The sequence below is a fragment of the Balaenoptera physalus genome, assembly GCF_965194825.1.
Source record: "Balaenoptera physalus genome assembly, chromosome: 1".
Classification (NCBI taxonomy): Eukaryota; Metazoa; Chordata; class Mammalia; order Artiodactyla; family Balaenopteridae; genus Balaenoptera; species Balaenoptera physalus.
In genome coordinates this window covers 188,158,626-188,180,651 of record NC_138882.1, presented here as the reverse complement: position 1 = coordinate 188,180,651, position 22,026 = coordinate 188,158,626, and the positions used below count along the sequence as shown (strand labels likewise).

The 22,026-nt window shown below is 56.8% G+C and overlaps 1 protein-coding gene across 21 annotated transcripts in view; it reads right to left on the bottom strand.

Moving 5' to 3' along the window:
• Positions 1 to 22,026, bottom strand: part of CASZ1 (castor zinc finger 1) — a 156,556-nt gene that overhangs the window by 57,674 nt on the left and 76,856 nt on the right. For 5 of the 21 annotated variants that reach the window (XM_082416740.1, XM_082416731.1, XM_082416734.1 and 2 more), the window contains one exon: positions 10,085 to 10,136. The exons of 14 other annotated variants lie outside the window; for them this stretch is intronic. The gene's annotated coding sequence lies outside the window, so the exon portion shown is untranslated. Of the gene's footprint in view, positions 1 to 3,510; positions 3,718 to 10,084; positions 10,137 to 22,026 lie in introns of those variants that run through there. 2 more of the 21 variants (XM_082416730.1, XM_082416729.1) reach the window with 2 other exon arrangements.

Here is a 22,026-nt window from a genome sequence, read left to right as displayed (position 1 = left end):
TGGGCAGTTTTGCTTGTGAAGTACCTGGATCTCACTGTCCCCAGCTCTCCCTCTGTCCCTTCTGCAGCCCCCCTGCTGCCTTCCTCCCCTCTCCTGTTTCAGGGGAGGCCACACTGCCTTCAATGAGGGGAGGGGACCAGAACCCAGGCTTTCTTTTCTCTGGTCTTTGGGCAGCATTCAGCAAAATGGCGCTGGACTATTTTTGCAATATTTCTATTTTGCAAAGGGAAGGGCCCAGGGAGGCCTTGGGGCAAGTCAGGGAGTTAACAATCTACTCTTTTTCCCACGTTCCCCTTATTTTTCTTCTCCCTTTATTTACTTATTTACTTTTTAAATTGCACTTTAGTTCCAAATGGCCTCACAGGGAGATTAGCATCCCTCCCCCATTCGACTGCTCTCCCTGTTGCCTTCTTGGCAACCCCCATTCCTGCTTGTCACACAACCCTCTACCCTTCAGACCTGCCCCATGCCTATGGAGGACGAGTAGCTGGAGAGGCCCAGGAGCTCTGAGTGTCCCCCAGCCCTAAAACCCTGAACAAGGGAGCAGAGCTCCTTAAACAAACCAAGCCCTGTGCTCCCCAGAGGCTGGTACAACTGCTGGCACTGGGCAACCAGGCAGCAAGGACCATGAGCTTCTCCCCAGGTGGGGTCTCAGAGAGGGCACTGCGGTGTCCAGGACTGCTCTGGGGTACACACATGCCGCTGGGTTCTCCCACCCATGACTCCCCAAAGCAAGGCTTACAGCTTTGGGTTGTAACAGCAGTCAGTCAAACCCAAATCCCAATCCTGAAGTGTCTGCTTCCCCATCGGAGCAACTGGGATGTAGAAGGAAGCCTGAAGACATAGGGGTAGAAGGGTGATTTCTGGGTGCGTCTGAAATGTGCACGTATGGGGAGCTCCCTGCATATGTGACCCACACAGCCTACGGGCTCCCTATGAATGTCCTTCTGGGCTTCTGCTGATGGCGGTCAGGGCATGGGAGGGCATGCCTTCCAGTCACTTACGCAGGGCCAACAGGATTGGCTGCACAATAACCTGGGGGCCTCTGGTGGACAAAGGCTGGAGAGGAATGGCTGAAGGGATAGAACTGAGAGAGCCGGAAGGAGGGCGGGAACAGGGAGGGCGGGCGAGAGGGGCTCGCCAAGCACAGCCAGTGGTAGAGGGAGGCGTGAGCTGCTCGGAGAGCCTCAGCTCTGCCAAGACGATGGCCACCATCAGCCACTGCAGGCTTAAGAGGCTCTGCCCAAGAGCGAGGGGCCTTCCTGAGAGGCACAGAAAATGAGGCCATCTTAGCATGTTATGATTTGACATCTGAGAAGGCTGAGGCCGTGTCATGGAGGGGTCCCCCGATTTCTCTGGCTCTCCGTGTGTGTACTCATACCAAGGCCCAGGACCCTGGCACCTCTGAGCCTGTGGCCCATTTTGCCTTGCGGACCCTGATGTGGTAACACCTCTTCGACCCTGAGGCCAGGACACAGCTTCTGTGCCTCGGGCCCGGGGAATGGAAAGCCCAGTGCCACAATCCCTCCTGGTCTCGAGGCCCTGGGCCCAGAGCCACCAGCTCCTCCTCTCACACCCCGCCTCCAAGGGAAAACGTGGAGCCCTGCCCAGCAATGCCACCCACCAGGCCCCTCACATGGGTCCAGGGGAACCTGTCAGCTGTCCCAGGACAACCTTCCCTCACTGGCTCCCGGCGCCCTCGCATCCCCAGTTTGCCCACTCATTCTCTCTCCCTCCCGAGCCCGGGGCCTTCTCACTCACCAGCCTACTTACACACCAGGTATCTCATGCTTTATCTGCTCTCATTTTGAATTTGTAACTTTCACATAAACTTGAACAAAGCTCCTTTTGTTCCTGCACCCCACCCCAGGATCCCAATAAACTGGTTCCCTCTGAGGCGACTGGGCCAGGACACAGGAGCCTTGGCCAGACGACTGCGGGTGCATGTGAGCAAGCATGTTCGCACCTGCGGGGGAGTCTGTGTGCCTGCGTGTGACTGCACTCCCCAGGCGGGCGGCGGGAGGGGTCAGGGGGAGCCTTGAGTGAGCGAAGTGTGGATGGGAAGGATGGTGGGGATGGAGGGCAGAGCCCAGATGCCATGGCACGGGGATGGGATAGCCTGCCAGTAGGGCACGAGAGGTCATGGGCCCCAGATGGGTGGGTATCGGGGCAGGGGGTGAACAGGGATGAAGAGGAAACAAAGAGCAGACAGGCACAGCAAAGTGGGTGGCGGAGCGACGGGCTGAGGCCGGGCTCGGGCTAAGTGTAAGGCAGATACAGGGATCGCATTATGGCGGTCTAGGGGCTGGCACGGCCGCACGCTCAGCCCCGTAATCCTGTTAGCCAGCAATCTCCATTCCGAAAGAGCTTCATTTCTTTGTGAATATTTGTAAACTAGATATCTAATGGAAAATTATAGGAAAATTATAGTGAAATTCATGACGGAGAAATCCGATTATCCCTAATTCAATTATGCCATCTTAGCCCACACAGCACATTTCCCATTTTTTTCCCATAAATACCGATGCCAGGGGTCCCGGTAATCAAATAAAATTGAAAATCATCTTCCCATTAAATTCAATTAGCCGCAATTTCTAAAGCCTATCAGAGATTTTAATTACTAAATTATAAAATTCTCCAATGCTAAATTGAAACCAAAAAAATTGCACATCCTTATATTTCAGAGAAAAAAAAGGGGGGCCAGCAAAATCCTCGGAAAATGCCCTACTCTCTGTGCCCGGCTCCAAAGCAGGTTCCCCACCTGGAGGGACAGCACACCGCTGCCTACTTGCCAGGTTGAGGACGAAGCCAGGGGGGCGGAGGAGAGGGCCCTGTCAGGGGAAGGGCTGAGGCGTATTAATTTAACAGAGGGGCAAAGCACACCTCCAACCCCAAGCAGCTGGAGCTGGGCTGGCCCCTGGAGAGGACCCGCGTCCTCACTGGCTGTCCTGGCTCCTGAGATGCCCTCAACTTTGTCCCCCACGGAGAGTGAGGTCTATAAATGCTACCTTCATGGCCCGTGGACATGGCTCGGGCCCAGGTCACAGCTTGGCCTCAGGGCAGCAGACCAGAGGCAGCCGGCTTCTTACTTAGTTGCCGGCTCTCTGACCACCCAGCGGGCCCCCCAGATGGCCTGGGCTGGGTCAGAGGTGGGAGTAGGATGGAACCCCATGTTGAGGGTGGCCAGACATCATGGGAGGGTTCCGTGGCCCCGAGCCTTCTCCAGAGCATTCCCAGGAGCCATGGGTCCTAGCTGTGTACCAGCCTCCTGAGAGAAGAGCTGGGGATGGACATGGCCCAAATTTGGCCTCTCCCTGTACTTCCAGCTCATTCCTTGTTCTTACCCTCTTCTGGGAAGCCGACCGGCTGAACTGGCCAGAAGGAATACCCTTGCCCCGCGGGAGAGCTCACTCTTTCGCCCCCATCTCCTTTTAGGGAAGTGTTGGCCATAACCCCAACGGTAGCCCCTCCTCTCTCACCACCCCCCTCCCGCCCCCGCAGGCCACTTACCCAACTCTAAAGCCTGCTCTAGGAGTCAGAAGAGCCTGGGGAGGTGGCACCGGTGGTAGCATAAAGGGACTTTAGATCTGAAACCCAAGGTGGGTGGCTGGGTGGGCAGCTGCTGGGCCCGGCAGTTTCAGGGCAGCCAGGAGCTGAGCTGCCAGCAGCCAAGCTGCCAGCAGCCCAGCACCCAGGGAGCAGGGAGCAGGTTTAATTTGCCAGGCAGTCAGGAGTGCCAGCAGGGGAGGCACCCGCAAACAAAACAAAAACAAAAAAGTTAATTATCTTTGGCTTTTTCTTAATAAATATCCAAACTGGCCCGGCCGGATCCTCCGCTTTGGAGGGAGAGAGAAGAAGGAGGAAAAAACCCCAAACCAAATCCAACAGACTCATTCTCTACCTTTCCCTTTGTCTCTCATCCTTGTATTTCTCTCTTATCAGAGGCAGTTAACAGTTTCACATTAATTCCCAAATTTTGCAAGTGCAAGAGTGTGGTCACAAAAAGCTTTTTTTTGTTTTTTTTTAAAGTTTTGGGGTGGGAAAGTGGGCATGTGAAGAAGAAAGAGGCAGGCAGGAGGAAAAAAGGCGAGAAGAAACAGGACAGAAGCAGAAGGAGTGACAAAAAGACAGAAGGAAAGAGAGAGAAGAAAAAACAGAGAAAGTGTGATGCGGGGAACTGAGCTCGTTGCATTGCCCCCAGGGACACGGCCCAGCCTGTGGCCCCAACCTGGGCAGGGGCCTTTTCTGGAATGTTATGTTGGCATTTTATTTCGGTTGCAATTATCAGCTACAGGAGATAATGGGGATTTTTCATCTTAAAGCTCCAAACCACCTAGGTCTCACTGGCCACTTGGGCTCCCCTGCTGCTGCGAGTTCGTGCGCCAGCCCTCCCTTCCAGGAGCTTGGCTGGGGAAGAGGGGAGGTTGGCTGTCCTTCTGAGGCGTGTGACTTTTTCTATGTGGAATCCCAAGTATACCTGGGGAGAGAGATGCGTGTTGCCACCTGGGCCTACGTGTTTGCATGGTGCTCATACACGCCTGAGCCCATGCTGTTAGAAACATCTGGTAGGGCACGTGGTGGGGGGTAGGCAGCCAGGACATCGGGCAGTCCCTCACAGAGCACGGGCGCTGGAGTCCCACTACCTGGGTTCAAAGCCTAGCTCTATCTCTCGCCAGCTGTGCAACCTCAATCAAGTCACTGACCCTCTCTGAGCCTCCATTTTCTCAGCATCACAGTCAATAATAATTAGTGGTTGCCGAGGGCTGAGGGTAGGGGAGAATGGAGAGTGACTGCTAATGAGTACGGGCTTTCCTTCTGGGGTGATGGAGATAGTCTAAAATTAGATAGTGGTGATGGTGGCACAACCTTGGGAATATACTAAAAACCACTGAACTGTACACTTGGTATGTGAATTATGTCTCAATAAAGTGGTTATAAAAAAGTGGGGATAAAGAGGGGGAATGATAACAGCACTTACTGCATCGAGCTGTCATAAGGGCATACAGAGCACATAGCCTGGCACAGAGTAACACTCACTAAGGATTCACGAGTAGTCACTCATATGGATCGTGGAGGATGGGCTGGCATCCTGGGGCCTGGGCTGGTATCCGTGAACTCATACTGCTGGGGCTTACAAATGTCTGCCTGGGGCCTTGGGGCAGGGCCAGCAGGTTGTCAAGCAGCTGAGCTGCCCGCCCCCAGTACTTGGTTGGGGCTCCTGGGTGACTGCTCCCTGGCAGGGATGGGCGAGTGCATGGCCCTCCTCCTGCCTCCCCGCCCGCGTCCCTGGAGAGGAGGCTGCCCCCCGTGGCAGGCAGACTCTGTGCTCACTCTCCCCGTCTCACAGAGCACTCATATTTTCCACGTGCAGCAGACCGTGAATTCACCTTCATACTAGTTACAGGGTTATTGAGCTTCTCCTGACACTGACAATCACCAAACTTTAATTCGCTGCTCGGTTTCTCCCTGCTGCGCCCTCTGCCCACCCCCAAAATCACTGGGAGAGGATGGGAAGAACGTAGGTCTGGCCCCCTCTTGCCAAAGCCTGCCCTTCGGAGTGATGGAGCGATGGGAGGAGGGGGGTTGGTCAGAAGGAGAAGATGATGGGCAGAGGGCGGAGAGAGAGAGCAGTACGAGACAGAAGAAGTATCACCAGGGCTAAGGGGAGCTTCCATCCTGCTCCTCTGGCCTGACACTAATGTATTCAACCTGACGTCCATCCCGTTATGAATGAAGACTCAGCTGACTGGGCTGCGGGTCTGAGGGCTGGCAGCCCTGCCCAGGACCTCCGGGGCCAGGACTCACTAAGATTCCCAGGACCAGGCAGCTGGCATGGGCTGGCTCCTCTGCCTGATGCTGGACGAGCAGGTGCCCATCTGGGAACTCACCAGAGGGAGCCCATTCTTACCAACCTGAGAAGCCAGCTCTCATTTCCTCCCGCCTCTCCCGTGCCACTCTCCTGTCAGGCCAAGCCCTCCTGCCCTGTAGAGGTTTCTCTCTGGCTTACAGCCCTGTTGCCGGGATCACGTCTCTCTTCCTTTGATAAAGCCAGGGGGGTCTGCTCAAAGCTACTGACAAGCATCAGATGAGAAACAGAGACTGAGACATCGCCCACCAAGGATCCCAATCACACAATCCTGGGACCAGTGTAGGAGCCAGGGCCCAAATGTGGCCACGAGTCTGCTTCCTCGCCCAGTGGGAGGGGCCGCTGCTGCCCTGAGCACCCAGGCCAGCCCCAGCAGGGTCTTTGTCTCTCTTCCCTTGCCTTCGACAGATCCCCTTCTTTCTGTCTCCTCTGCACTCCCACACCTTTCCAGGAGTGGGCCCAGCTTCCAGAAGATCCAAAGAGGCCTCTGGTTAGCTCAGGGGCCAGGCAAGCCCAGAGATCTCAGACTCTTCTTCTCAGCTACTCTCCACCTCCTGAAGTGGTCACCATCACCTTTCCCCAAAGCCTCCCGGGCAAGCGAGGTTTCCTCTGAGGACCATTTGGTGGAAACAGGGGACTCTCTTATTCGCCAAATCCAAGCTGGCTCCATCAGCCACTCATTGGGCGGAGAGTCCCAGGAGCAGAGAGACTCACAAGGCAAGGACCTGGGGGGCTCGCAAAAGCAGAGGCAGGGCCGGGGGCAGAGCCAGGAGGGGAGAGGCAGGGAAATCCACTGGTGGGTCCAAGCTCTGCCTGCTTCCTCCCAGCCCTAGTCCACTGCCCCACCCCTGCTGGCAGGGGAAGTGGCCATGGTGGCCTGGGCAAGAGAGATGTCAACGGGAGCGATGGCAGAGATGGGAGAAGGGGCTTGTTGACTGCAAACTGTCCATTATGGCTCAGATTATAAGCATATTGCGCAGGGCTCTCTGCACGATGCCGAGGAAATCCAATACGCTGAAAGGTTAATGCAATCAATTAGGGTGACAAGGAAGTAAAGTAAAGCCTTCGGAGTAGATGAAAAGGAGAGAGAGGGAGAAAGAAAGAGCGCCATGGAGTTGGGGGTGGCAGTACGGGCGGTGGGAAGGTGAGGAGGAAGAGAAACTAATGGGATGCAGAGAGAAGGCTTGGAGGGGAAAACAGATCTACAAAGGGCCAGGAGCCCGCGAAAAGAGGGCAGTAAGAGAGACGGCAGCAGAAGCAGCAGGAAAGGGCAACTAGTGAGCTGTGCAGGGACCCGGCTCCCAGCCCGTCTCAGACCCCTGACTGCTGCGCAGCTTCAATTTCCTTCCCGCTCCCCCCTTCCCCCTCCCTGCCAGCCTTTCCTCTAGGGCTTGGAGCCTGGCTCCCAGATTAGCTCACAGCGCTAGTCATGTGCAACCTTGGTCCCTGCCCCTGTACTGAGCGTGTGCCCACCATGTAACGTCCAGGGCCTTCTCCACAGAACTGCAGACTGGGTCCCAATTGCCCCAGAATGGGCCCAAGTTCAGACCCAGACCCTTCCCTTGGCTTGCTTTGCTCTCAGCAGACCCCACAGCTTTCCCCTACGCATCCTAGTTCGTACTTGCAACAAGCCTGCAAAGCAGAGAGCGTGGTGGTCAGGGCTCCGTTTTACAGATAGAGAAACTGGTGCTCGAGAGGTTACGCGACTTCCCAGGGCCCTGCAGCAGACATGGAGGACCCGGGACCGACCTGAGAACTCCAGTGACTCCCCGTCCACCACCCGTGCGGCGTTTTCTTCCACGGCCCTCGCTCAAGCGAGGAGCCTCAGCTTCTCCAAGGTGAGGGACTCAGTGGTCCCGGGGCAGGGGTGGGGGACTGCATGGAACCTGCCTAGGGATGACTGCTGGCTCCTACATGCATGGTGGAGACCCAGGCTCTGGCAGGTGAAAAAGAATGAAGGAAGGAGGGAACGCAGGCGCTGCCTACCTGTCAGGCCCCGGGCTAGACACCTTCGGCCCCATTAACTCACTCGCTTGTCCCAATAACCCTGCAAAGTAGATATTCTGCTCACCTTGCAGAAGAGGAAACTGTGGATCTGAGAACTTGCTAAAGGCTACAAGATGGAGACACAAGGCTCCTAGATCCTGGGAGCAAGAGATCTGAGGAGACAGTGGCTGTCAAGGAGAGGACAAGCCGGGACTTCCAGGTAGGTGGGACTGAGCAGGAGATGAGGTCCTACAAAGAGTAGAGAGAGAAAGGGCAGCCCCAAAGGGACCAGGAGTGCAAGCAGCCCCGCAACCTCAGGTACAGGCCTGGGCCCCTCAGAGCAAGACACGAGCACAGAGCAGGATGATGGTTGCACAGCACTGTGAACGTACTTAATGCTAGGGAACTGCACACTTAAAAATGGTTACAATGGTAAATTTCATGGTGTGTATATTTTACCACTGGAAAAAAAAAAAAGAGCAAAGGGCAGGAGCCAGAAACCCCAGAGGGAGAGACAATAAACTTTTCCTATAAAGGGCCAGATAAATATTCTAGGCTTTGCAGGCCAAACATGCTCTGTTGTAGCTACTCAGCTCTGCCATCATAGAGTGAAAGCAGCCATAACTGATATGCAGATGAGCGGGTGTGGCTGTGTCCCAATAAAACTTTATTTACAAAAACAGGCAGTGGGCCAAATTTGGCCCTCTGGTCATACTTTGCCAAGCCTTGCTCCAGAGAATGGAAGCACCTGGGGCTGACTTTCAGGACAGAAGTAGCCAATCTGAACCTTGCCAAGAAGTGGAAGGAAGGGCTGGGCAGAGGGCTCAGGAGGAAATCAGGTTCTCATTACCAGCAGAGGATGGAGAAAAAGAAGGGAAAGAGAACAAGGGCTGGATGGGAAACAGATGTCCAGGAACCGGTCCATCCCAGCTCCCAGCATCCTAAGCCCTCCACTGTGCTTCAGAGTCTCAGGGATGATATGAAGGGGCCGAGAGTTGAAGCTCTCAACATGCTAGGAGTCTTGATGCCAGGAGAGAGGTGTTGGGCTCTGGCTAAGAGAGGACGGGAGTGGGGCAGCAGCAGGGTCGGGCTGGCCAGAAGGGATGCCAGGGGAGAGAAAGGCGAGGAGAGAGGCCCAGGGAGCAGAGCTGTAACCAGGGTGGTGCTGGCGGCAAAGGGAGGAATCCACAGGCCCCAGTGAGAGCGCAGGGCGCGGGCCGGGCCTGCCCTACACCGGCCGCCTCTGATCACGTTTTCAGGGCCACTGCCCGCCGGCACAGACAATGCTGGGGGAGCCTTTGAAGTCCAAAAGGGATGCCGCGGTGGGAGCCTCGCGAATCTCCTCCCTTCCCCCATCCTCCCGGGGGAGGGGGCCAGCAGGACAAAACCCAGAGCCGGTCACAGCCGGGCCCCCGAAATGCGTGAGACAAAGGGAAAACAAACAGGTTTGGAGCCAGGCGCACGGTGCCGTGTCTGTCCCCCGCCCCGCCGAGCACAGATGATGGATGGCTGCAGCCAGCCAGCTCGCCCGCCGGGCAGGCCCCGCTATTTACATAACACTGGCGTTCCACCGGTCACCTCTGACACAGCGCTGCCTGGGGCCGAGGCCCGGTGGCCCCGAGGTTCCTCGAGCCACCCGAGAACTGAGACAGCCTGTGACGGCCCAGCCAGGCCAGGGGAGCCCAGTGCCCGGGGAAGGGAAGGGCAGCAGCCTGGTCTGGGCTCAGGGCCTGGGGCCTCCTCCCTGCCAGCCTCCCACGGAAGAAGGAGGGCCGGGAGCTTCCCAGGAGAGAGGACTTCTAGGGCTTTCAAGTCCACGCGGTTCCCCAAGCACGAGCTACAAGCAGAGCTTCCAGGGAGAGCTGGCAGCAGCCACAGCGGGCAGACAGCACTGCAGAGAGCTGGGCACGGTACTGCCGGGCGGCTGAGCCCTGGCACCACAGATGCCCCTTTGCCTCATGCTGCCTTGAACACATTCCACGCCCAGAGTCAGCGATCCACGGGTCCCCAGCCCATTTCCAGCCTAAGAACGAATCTGAGACTCTTCTACCGGGGTCATCTTTTCCTGCCAGGTTCAAATGGGCAGTGTGGTTCCAATTCCCTGTCTCCATCTTCCAGACCCACCCTGGGGGCTCGGCACGACTGGGCCCAGCCCAGGGTGACACGTGTACCAGGTGCGTGGTCACCACTGGGGGGAAGGACCCACGGATCAGGGAAGGGCTCAGGCCTTACCTTGTAGCGGGTCCTAGAGGCTCCTCTCTCGCAGTGGGGGCGTCACTTCATCCTGGGGAGGGACAGAGAAGAGCCTCTTAGCCTTTCAAGGCAGGACGCGTACAACTCCCCAGTGTGTGCCCAAGGGCTCCCTGCCACCCCCAGGCCAAGGGGCTGATGCTCCAGGGTGGCCAAGGGTGTCAAAAATTCAGACGCGCGGAGTGGGCACTGATGTTGGCCCATCTGAAAGGACGTGCCGACCAAAATTTGAAAAAATTCAGAAAGCAGCAGGGGCTGATCCCAGTGGAAATATGGTCCTCAGGACACCCCTACCCAAAGAGAGGGAAGTCAGAGCATAGCGCACACACCTCCGTGGAGGCAGAGGTGCGGGCGTGCGGGTCGGGGTGCTGCCCTGGAGCTGCAGTGGTTGAGCAGCAGGGCCTGGGGACGATGACAGGCTACAGCAGCGCCCACCCCTCACTCTCTTCCCTTGGCCCCTGAAAATCTACAGCAGATGGGTGACTGAGGGGCAAGGGTGGACCAGGGGCCAGGGCACCAGGAGGCCTCAACTCCCAGGAATAGGCTGCAGACAGCACCTTCCACCCTGGGGTCCTACTGATGAGTCACAAGCCATGCCGGGGGCCCACGTAGGGAGAGGGAAAATGGCCCAGCAAGGTAGGGGGTCTTTAGCCAACACGTGACTCAGCCCAGCTTGCCAGGCCCAGGCCCTCCTGCCCAGCGCGTGAGTCTGGGGAGCCAGGTTCAAATGGGACAGATGCCTCGTGTGGACAGAAAACCCAAGGAGCCTTCTGCCTGCTGACCTGGGGCCACCTGCCCTTGCCCGAGCCAGGCCGGGCCACCTCACCCCACTCCCACCCCGTGGGCCTTCAGAACTCCACCCATACTCGGGAAGGGTTTTCTGTTTATTAGGTTTTTTTTCTCCCTACTCCCTCCTTTGTGGCTTATCAATGATGCAAGAGGAATAACACCAATTTCCTTAGGCTGTGTAATCCCCAAATCAGATTGGGGGGATTGCGAGAGGTGAGGTGACCTTGTACAGGGCTCCGGGAATGCCACCCAGTTCTGCCGCCCGCCCTCCCATTCCCAGGGCATATTTAGACAGATAATGCTAATTGTACTTGACGCATCCGCCTAAGGAGGGCTGGGTCCTCTGCCAGCTTTCGCTGCCTTTGCTGGGCTGCCTGGGCGGAGGGTGCCCACTGAGGTAGAGCCCACCCTGCTGGACACCGGGCTCTGGTGGGCATCGAGCCGTTGGCGGGGTTACCCCATGGGCCTCTGATGCCCATCTGACCCAGATGGTAGGAAGCTAAGATTCTGCAGAGAGCTGCGCGGACAGAGAGACGGGGCAGCAGAGAGGAAAGGGGAGCCCTGCTGAGATGGAAGAGGGGGCCGAGGTGGGGAGAGTGGAAAAAACAAGCAGTCGGAGAGGAGAGCTGGATGAAGTGGAGGCCAACAGGGCTGGGCCACGGGGCAAGGGAGAGAGACCCTGGGCCTCCGCTGAGAGGCGCTGGGCAGGCTTGGCTGTCAGAGCTCACAGCCCAGCCAGCCCGCCCAGGGGCCCAGCGGGGCGTCATCGCTGTCCGGTCCATCCCACACCCGCCCGCCTGAGATCTCTCAAGGCACCCCGGCCAGCCTCCCTTGAACCTCCAAAGCCCCCCAACTCCACAACTCCAGTATCTCCCTTCCAGCACCTTTTTCTCCCCTCCCATCCTCCCCAGCAACTGTGCATTTATTAATTCATGAGGCACTAATTAGTTCTTTGTTTAATTTTGTGTTAAACAGACTGACCGGAATGATAACGACTCGCAGTGCGGTGTTGCCGTCCCCAACCACCCCTGTTTTCTGACAACACGGGAGCGCGGGAGACCGGAGCGCTGAACCCAAATCCCTCAGCAGTTGCACTTCATTAAGTCAAAATGTGACAAGAAGCTTAGAGAGCAACTTGCAGATCTGATCACACAGAACAATCGGGGAGGAAACTTTCCAGGAGTTGGCTGGGGGTGGACGAGGGATGGGGAGGGGCAGAGATGCTTACCGTGCGGGGACCAGGACGTGAACCGGGGTCCTGCCCCTCACCTGGCCCTGGGGCAGGCGGCCTGGCGGACGGGAGCAGGGAGGCTGTCTCTGGGTGGGATCTGGGACACTGGGTGGATTCTGGAACCCCCGTGGGGACCTGAGAAGTTCAACTTTCTCTCTCCATCCTGCCCGGGCATCTTCCCCTGTCACTCTCTGCCTCTCAGTGTTCCCGCTGTTTGGTTCTGGCCTGTGTGAGTGAGTGACTGGGCACAGCCAGGGCCTGGCAGAGAACCAGAAAGCTGCTGCAGTTAAGGAAGGATTCTGCAAGGCCGGGGTGGGAAACACAGAGGAGACCAGGAGCCCCAACACTTAGGAATGCTGAAGTTAAGTGCAACCCTTCCAGGCTAAGAAACAGAAGTAACGTGCTCAGGGATCCCGGCCAACACAGCCACTCTCCGCCAGCCGTCCACCCATCCACCCATCCTGCACTCATCCAACGTTCTTCAACCTAAGTGCTCCGACCAGAAAACGGAGGACCAAGAGGTTGAGTTCTATGCAGAGGTCCACGGTAAATCAGAAACAGAGCCAGGTCTGTTTGGCTTCCGGGCTGTAGTGGCTGACTGTAGGCAGGCAGCTGAGCTAACAGTGACCACAAGCCTTGCTACCTGCTCCCTCCTGTCTATGTGACAAAGCAAGACCTTGGCCCCGACGTGTCAAGCTGCTAACCCCATAGGTCCACAGGGAGGCATCGGAACTAAGCCCTGTCCCAGTCTAAAGACAGGGCCCCTGCTCTCCTTTTACCGGACCCTAATCTCGGAAGATGTGGACAATGTCTTACATAAATGAGAGCATGGAGGGGGATAGGAGGAGGAGAATAAGAACAAAGCACACAGAGAAAGTTGACAGACGAGAGCCCAAGAGCCCGGATTGTGTGTGAAGATCCTCCTGCCTTCTTCCCATTGGCCACTGCGCCAGCCCAGGTGTGGCCTGACCCACCCGCTGAGAGCCGGGGCCTGAGGCAGAGTCTGCAGGTCAGCCTTGCCCTTGCCTTCCCCCGGCCGGTTCGGTTCGGAAGTGCAGTGGTCTCTCACCCGAGCCTGGCAGCCCTGGGCTGGCTTCTGTTCATTTGCTGTCAGGCTGCCTAAGCAAACCAATTAAAACTAATCATTAATTATAAAAGAGAGCAAGAAGAGTAGAAGAGAGGGGAGAGGGTGAAAGGGCGAGGTGGGAAGGAGGAGAGGGAAAGTGGGGTAGAGAGGGAAGACGCGGAGGGCCTGCAGGGAGCTCGGAGTGGGGGACCGTGGGCCTGGGAGCTGGAGGGGACCAGAGGCACAGGAGGTGCTGGAGTTGAGGGAGGGCAGGAAGGGCACCAAAGATGGTAGGGAGGGGGCTGCCGCGGGCGGGGGGGGGGTGGGTGGAGGGAAAGGCTGGAGAGGAGGGAAGGGGGAGAGGGAAGGGTGAAGAAGCTGCTGTGACCAGCGTACCAGGACCCGAAGAGGCCTCATCCGCCTGCAGTCCCCTCTGGTTGGAGCCACCGACCATCCGGGACGTGGCTTCCGAGCGTCTCACCCCGGGCTCCCCGGCTCCACATTTATGAGGCGCAGCTGATTACGCAGCACCGGGCCAGGCTCCTCAACCCTGCCGCCCCTACCTGCTCCCCAGCCCTCGCAGGCCACAGAGGGGAGGCTCGGGGCAGCTGTCGCGGCCCATCTACCCCGCCCCCCCACGCTGTCTCCTGCCCCCTCCGGCACCCGCACACACCCCGTCCGTCTCCAGGCCGGGCCCTTTCACAGGGCTGAGGCCGTGTCAGCGGGCAGCTTGAGGAGGGGGGCAGCACAGACAACAAGGGGCAGTGTCATGGAAACGGGCACTTTCCCCGAGAAATATTCTGTTTGGCCTCCTTCCTGCATTGAGGAGCTGTCAGGAGCCTGAGTGAGAGCCAAACCACCCCGGGACCAGGCGTGACAAAACCTATTTTCTGCCTCAAATTTGATTGATTAAAAAACTTTTTAGGAAAACCATGTTAAAAGAGTGAAGAAAAAAAAAAAAGAGAGAGAGAGTGAGAAGGAGAAAGACAGAGAAAGAGAGAGAGAGAAAGAGAGAGAGAGAGAGAGAGAGGAACGAGGAGGAAAGAAAGAAAGAGAATGAAAGTGCTGTGGGCGCAGGGCCACGGGCAGGGGCCACTCTGTTGCCCCGGCAATGACGCCAGGGCCGGCTGTCAGCCCGGTGGGCGCCGCAGAACCAGGCACAACGGAAAGGTCAAAGGAAGCCCCAAACTTCTACACAGTGGTTAGCAGGACAATGAGGGACCGAGGGCACGCACGATCCAGCAGGTGCCGAATCTGGAGGAGGCGGCGGCCGGGGCAGGTTGTCCGTCCGCGTAGGGGAAGGAGCCCAACAGCCGCAGGCAGGCCGGGGACAGCCGGGGGTCAGCGCCAGGCCTCCGGATTGGCTCTGAGGAGGCAGGCAGTGGTCTGCAAACACAGTCTGGGCTGAAATTTGGCCAGGCTCCTTAAAACCCTGTACAGGGTCAAGAGGAAGGATCTAGTAGTCTGGGGGCAGGAAAGGGGTTTTCCCACCTTGTTCTCGGAAGTCCTGGCTCATAGAGGTACCCAGCTGACCCGCCCGTCCCGCGGGGGCTGAAGCCTCTGCTGGTCCAACACCTCTAGCTTGCTCTCTCGGTCTCACACCTTCCCTGCCCAGGCCCTTAGTTCCTTTATTACTGGATGCTGCCCTGTGTGGTCCTCACGCCTGGCTTGCCCTCTCTCTTTTCCCGTCTCAGAAACTGAGACAGGCCCCGCCATGAACTAGGACTGTGATGGAAGGCTGTGCCTTACTCTCTCAGGGCTGCAGGAGAAGGGCCAGCCTCCCCACCTTTCCTGAGCCCCCGCAGGGGGAAGAAACTCCTCCATCTCCCAGAGGCCCTGCCTGACCACTCCAGGCGGAGGTGGCTAAGATCTTCCTGGTGGGACCCATCCTGTCCCCAGAAAGACGGGTCCAGGTGAGCGGCTGGTTTTGCTCTTCCCCGTCTAAGGGCCTTGGAGGTCAAGGTGAGGAAGAGATCTGGCGAAGATGTCGGCAAGAAGGTTTCTCTGGGGTGCTGGGAGCGGTGCGTCCAATGCGGTCTTTGCAGCTCAGGGCTCAATGTGGGCTAGGCGGTGCCTCCTTGGACAGACGGCGCGTTCCACCAGACAGATGTACGGAAAGACAACACCTGCTCCGGGCCCTGCCCAGCCCTCCTCCAGGTCATTGGCTTAGATCTCTCCCCGTCCCGGCTCCACAGTGATCGTCAGGACGTACACTGAGTGCGTCCTGTGCACATGACACTGTGCTAGGCCCGAGGAAGATAAAATACACAGCTTCCACGAGAAACAGCAGAGGAGGTGAGACCCAGGTCTGAATCCTGCCTCTGCCACTTACCCTCCATGGTGTCTGCCGGGGCAGGCTGCTTAACCTCTCTTGGCCTCAGCTTCTTCAACTGAAGGGGGGGCGCGGTATGAGCCCCACCTCAAATGCATTTCATTCAGTAATTTTTCTTCAACACCTACTATATGCTGGGTACTGTCCTAGACCTGGAGAACACTGGTAACCAGAGACAGTCCTCACGGAGCTTCCGTTCTGCAGTTGTTGTGAAGACCCGCTGAGATAACACACAGCACCGTGGTCTGTCACACAGTAAGTGCTCAACAAATATCACCTGTTACTAGCTTTCAGGGGCCCTGCATTTAATAAACTGGGGAGAGGTCCAGCAATCCCACTCCTAGGTATATACCCGAAAGATTGGAAAACAGGGACTCAAACAAAAACTTGTACACGAATGTTCGTAGCAACTCCACTCACAACAGCCAAAAGGTGAACACAACGCAGATGAACGGATAAACAACACGGGGTCCCCACAAAACGGAATATTATTCGGCCGTGAAAAGGAATGGAGTTCTCATACAGGTTACAACACGGATGAACCTTGAAAACATTACGCTAAGTGAAAGAAGGCAGACGCAAAAGACCACATATTATACGATTCCCTTTATATGAAACATTCAGAATAGGCAAATCCATAGAGACAGAACACAGATTAGTGGTTGTCAGGGGACGGGGGAAATAGGGAGTGACTTCTAATGGGTATAGAGTTTCTGTTCGGGGTGATGAAAAACTTCTGGAACCAGATACTGGTGATGGTTGCACAACACTGTGGATGTACTTAATGCTACTGAATTGTACAGTTTAAAATGGTTACAACAGTAAATTTTATGTTATGTGCATTTTACCACAATAAAGTAAAGTGATATAGCTGAAGAAGAAGGAGGAGGAGGAGGAAGAGGAAGAGAAGGAGAAAAGGCAGCAGCAGCAGGCGAGGAGAAGGCTATTCCCAAGTGGCAGCTCAGCATGAGTATTAGACAAGCCAAGCAAGGGGGTGGAAAGTGAATCATCCTAATTTCAGACGGGTCCCCTCTCCTTCCTGTCCTCAAGAACGGCGTGCGCTCCCGCCCGAGGCGTTCCTAGGTCTCACAGATGCGCTGAAGAAAAAGACAACATGGGAAGGCTAGGGTGCCTCCAGAGATGGAGGCACACGTCACTCAAGAGCCCACGATGCCGTCTCCCCAGCGCTGCCGTTCCTCTGTGCACACATGGCCTGGCTCCTCTCGCGTGTGAATCCCAACACGCACGGCCCACTCCATCCATCTCTCCGCCGGGCTCCCCAGACAACCTGTGCTGCTGCCCAGCATCTTAGTGCAACACGCTGCCCCCCACGTGGGGAAAGAGGGTCTGAGTCAATGACTTCCCCACCCACAGGGCTCTCAGGCTCCCCAAGGATGGGGAGTTCCACCTTGCAGGAAAAGCTGAGGATAACCAGGGAGCCAGGCCCTTGGGACAGCCCTCCAAGCCCTCAGCCTGCCCTCCTAGCTGCTCCGAATGCGTGTGCGCACAGAAACCCCTGCCTTGGCCCGGGAACTGTCAGGAGATCAACAAACAAAAGCTGCTTCTTGACAGGGAGTCATTTATATTTTAGCTTCGTTCCATTATCCTAACGAATCCTTCATCAGCAGATGCAATATTAACAGCAGAAAATCAGCTCATTACATCCGGGGGGATTTCATCAAGACGGCAATCATGTATGCAGCTCCCCAAGCCTTCAAGAGGCCAGTATGGCTGTTATTTATTTATTTTGTTACTTATTTATTTAATTTTTTGGGTTCTTTCCACATAATTGCACTGCATCTCAAATCTTTAATAAATAATTTGTAGGTCCTGAACTGCAGACAGCTTTGCTCTCTGCCATGAGAGCCTGCATTAGCCAAAATATTTACCAATATTTGAAAGCCATTAGAATCAGGAGGGAAGTGGGGAGGGGTACTCTGTTCTTCTACAAACAGCCTGCTCTGGGGCTACGGTGCTAGGCCCTCACTCCAGTCCCCCAAGCCGGTCTCTTGGTATGGCGAGCAGGCCTGTGTTGCTTCCCTGGGCTCACTTAGTTTCAGCAGGGGATTCCTGGGAGCTCTTCAAGAGGGATGCGGCCATCTCCAAGGGTTCCTGCGGGCCTCTCATGGCTGACGTGGGCTGGTTGCTGGAAGCGACCCCCTTGGTGAAGGGGCAGGAAGCTTCCACATGCTGAGCTGGAGCAGTCTGTCGGGATGACACTCCCTGGGTTTGCCCGACCAGCAAAGGGGGCTCAGCGAGGGAAATCTTCATTGTGCTACAGCAGGCCCTGGCTCTGCTGTGGCGGAGCGTGAAGAAAAGTCTGACCCGGGAATTCCCTGGTGGTCCAGTGGTTAGGACTTGGCGCTTTCACTGCCATGGGCCTGGGTTTAATCTCTGGTCAGGAAACTAAGATCCCGCAAGCCGCGCAGCGAGGCCAAAAAAAACAAAGAAAGAAAAAAAAAAAGTCTGACCCATCCCTCTCGGCTCCCCAAGGTTATGCCTCCCACTTCAAAGGAAAGGAAGGTTTAGTGGACCCAGAAGGCAGACTTAGTGGGCCCATTCTACAGACAAGAAAACTGAGGCTCAACAAAGTGAAGCTTTCTTCCCAAGGCAACACAGCTAGGAAAAGGCCCAGAACCAGGATTTAGACTCAGAGGTGGCTCTGCTGGGCTTCCATTCTTTCCACTAGGCCAGAGCCTTCCAGCGACACAGTCCAGCCTTCCAAAGGCTCCTGGCTCTGGCCCACGAGCCTGGAGTGGCCACTAGGGCCGACGGGCACCCCCTGCCACCACCACTGGGCTGGCCATGCTTTCACAGGTTTTTCCCAGCAGGGGCTGGATTTCTGCCCAGCCAGGAATGTGCTCCCAGGATGTCAATTCTAATCTCCCCAGCGCTCTGACAGAATTAAGCTCCAGTTTGTCGGACAACATCCCAAAGTTTCAGAAATCCAGGGCAGACTCTCTAATCAGGCTGCAGGACAAAGGTCTGGCCTGACCCTGTCACTTCCATTTACTCCTCCTGTCTGTCTCCCAGCTGCTGCCTTTCTGCAGCTTCCTCCACCCTCTGCCCTTCCCTGGCCAGCTCAGCCTCCACCCTCTCCTCCAAGCTCCCCTGTTTCTCCGCCCCGAATTTCCCCTCTCTGAGCAGCTGGGCTAATCCTGTTGCTCCACTATCTAAAGCCGAGGAATTCCTATGAGACTGACCTGCCGCTAGCGCTAGGCCTGCCGGCCTCACCTTGGCTGGGGCTCCCTCTGGTTCTCCACCTCTAGGGAGCGCACAGGCTCAGACCTCCTTGGCTCGGGAGAGGGTGCAAAGTTATTCTCGAACTCTGCTTACCCCTGCCTTCGGTCAGCCTGACTTTGGGCCCCCTAACTGCCCGTGAAGCATTCTCTGGCCTTGCCCAGCTTCCATCCTGTTTGAGGGGTCAGCTCGTGGGCTCTGGAAAGCCTTGGCCCTTCGGCCATGCTTGGGGACACCCCTCTGGGCAGAGACCTCCCTTCCTCAACAGAGCCTGGGGGGCCCCAAGAGGAACACTGGGTGGAGGGACAGCAGAAGCAGCCCTGAACATGGGGTGGGCAGGGCCTGCGGTGAGAACCCCAAGCCCTGGCTCTGCCGGGCTGTGGAGCCATTAGAAAGGGGTGAGGAGCGCGGGAGCTGGGCAGGTGGGCCAGGAGAAGCACTCCTGTGCAGCCAGCCAGAGGACAGGCCCCCAGGACGCCGGGGAAGCAGAGGGGCCTCCTTCTCCACTACTCACAACGCCCAACACCCAGCTTCCCTTCTACACGGCTCTCAGGTGGACCCAGAGCGCTGACGCCTGACTCAGTTTCCAGAGGAAATCATATGCACAAGCTGGTCGGAAGAGGTAAAACCTTACAGCACGTTCAGAGGGGCGTGGATGGGGGACCGTGAGCTTAAATCTGTTTGGTTCACATCAAAAGCCTCCTGGGGGAACAGAGGGCACGGGGAGCAGTGTGGACAGTCAAGGGGAACAGCAAGGGCTGCTGCACTTGAGCCTGTGCGCTGACCAGAGGCCAGAGCAGGGGATGGGGCTCCTCCAGACAAAGCAGGGGCAGGAGTACACACACGGGGCGCAGAGAGAAGGCTCAAGGCTGACAACAGAAATGGGAATGTCGTTCTCCTCTTTTGTTGACCCTCCAGAGGCACAAGAAACCTTGAGTGGCCAGGGTAGGGGCGCTCCCCCAGAGCCGCCCAACTGGCAGGAAAGTCCTGGAATGTGGCAGGTAGGCAGGTCCATGCCACAGCTCCTCGGCTGCCCCTGTGACCTGGGTGGAGACCTCACCCTGGGCATGGAGTTCTGTCCTACACAGGCTGTCTCACGCCCTCCCCTCCCCAGCTTCCTTGGCCACGGCCATGTTGTACGGAGTGGGGATCACCTTCCTCAGAGCTGCAATGAGGGGCAGCTCCTTACTCCCTGACGGTCCCTCCTACATCCCCCCATCCCCCCATCCCAAGGCTGGCTCTGCCTTCACCAGCACAGCCAGCCGGGAAACCTGAAGGATTCACCTAGAGCCTTGGGTGAGCTGGGCTGGGGGGAGGGTCAGGAGCAGGAGATAAATGACACGTCTCTGTAACCAGCCCTTTCTCTAGAAGGTTGAAAATAATTATTGTCTTTTTTACTTAATAACAGAAAAATCTACAAAGGTCACCGGTGGAGAGTAGAAGAAGGCCTGCCTATCAGTCCTTGCAAGGAAGTCCCTGAAGTTTCAGCGCACCCGCCCCACTCCCGACAACTCCACAATCCCCCCAAACTCCCAACTTTGCTTTCCTGCCCTTCCTTCTGCCTCGTCTTTCCTTTCTTGCTGTGCTGGGTGTTGGTGAGATGTTGGGTTTTTTTCTTTTTTGCAATTTATCAGCAGATTGTGTGGAGCTGAGTGGTGTGAGCCTCACCCTGCTAAATAAAGCTTTGGTATTTCTGATAAAGCCATCAAATTCCTTATCACACTGACACAAAGTGCATTTAAAGAGACAGACACCCTGTCCCTCCCTTCCCACCAGCCCCTGCCCCCTCCACTCAGTTCAGATTTCCAGCTGCTCAGGCTCTTGTGGATCAGACACCAAATACGGCTCTGGAGGATGTGGGGAGTGGGGGAAACCAAGGGGCGGGCTGCCCTCTCCAACTCCCACCCACCCACGTCAGAGCCGCCGGCACCCTGACCAGGGCCTCAGGTCCACAGGGAGGTGGCACGTGCTTCCTGCCCCAACTCGGAACCAGAGGGAGCAATCAGTAGACGGGATGTCCTCACAAACAGCACAGTCCTGTGTTAGGACACCAGCCGGCAGCTGCAGGAGGAGCCCCCAGTAAACTGCTGGGCCTACAGGGCTGCTCACTGCTGTGAACACATCTGGTGGCTTCAGCCACTGCAGTGTCCACACGGGGTACAAGGACGGGGCCGAGAGGGGCCACTGATGCCCACAACCCGGGGCCGACCAATGTTCCCATCATGCTTGACCACGGGTTCAGCAGAGCCCTGACTCCTCACACGGCCCTGCAAGGTGGGCGGAACTATCACCCCATTGGGACAGATGAGGAAATCGAGGTTGGCCTGAGGCCACAGAGCCAGCGGCAGGCCCAGCTGAGGCTCCAGCCCAGGCTGGCCAACAGCTCTGCTGAAAAACTCTTTCCTTAATTGATTGCAGAGCTCATGCCCACCTCCCCATACAAAGACAGGCCTTCCTGTGTCCCAGTGCCCCCTCCCCCTTCCCCGGCCCTAGCTCGTCAGTCCAGCCCCTGGGCCCACACACAGCCTGTTGGTTGAGGAATCAAATTTATTATTTTTAATTATTTTGATTTATCAAAGCAGCAGCTACAATCATATTAAACCAACTTGGCTTCTTGGCATTAAACAGATACAGCTGCCCAAGGACCCTCCCACACTCTATAAATGCCCGGCCTGTCCGTGTGCTTCCCAAGGAGGGCACCCGGGGCACCTTCTCCAAGGACCCCAAATTTGAGGACCACTAGGCCTCCCAGCTGCCCTGCCAGAAGCACATGCAGCCAAAGTCGCCGAGGTCCAGAGAATGGGAAGGAACACGCTGGGGCCAAGCTGCCAGATGCTTTGGGAAACAGTCACCTCCGTCCCCCAGCCCAGGAGACCCTTCCAGAGTCCTGACCCACTGGGGAGTCACACGCCCCTCAGCTGGCATTTGCGGGGGCCTATTCTATCCCAGGCCTGCAACTGGGAGCTCAACATAGATAAGCCAGATCACTCCTCAGACCCTGCCCATAGGAACGACTGCCCCCTTTTTGCAAGGGAAGAAACTGAGGTCCACAGAAGGGAGATGACCTGCCCAAGGTGCACAGCTAGAAACACAGCCAGGCTGGAATCCAAACTGATTCATTTTGAATGAAAACTCCTTTCGACCATACCCCTTAGATCCGGGAATAGTGTTCCTGCCCAAGTGCCGTGGCTACTGGAAGAAGGTGGCAGAAGAGAAAGGACCCTGAAGTTCAAGGTGATGGCCCTGTGGGGCAGTAGCACCAAACC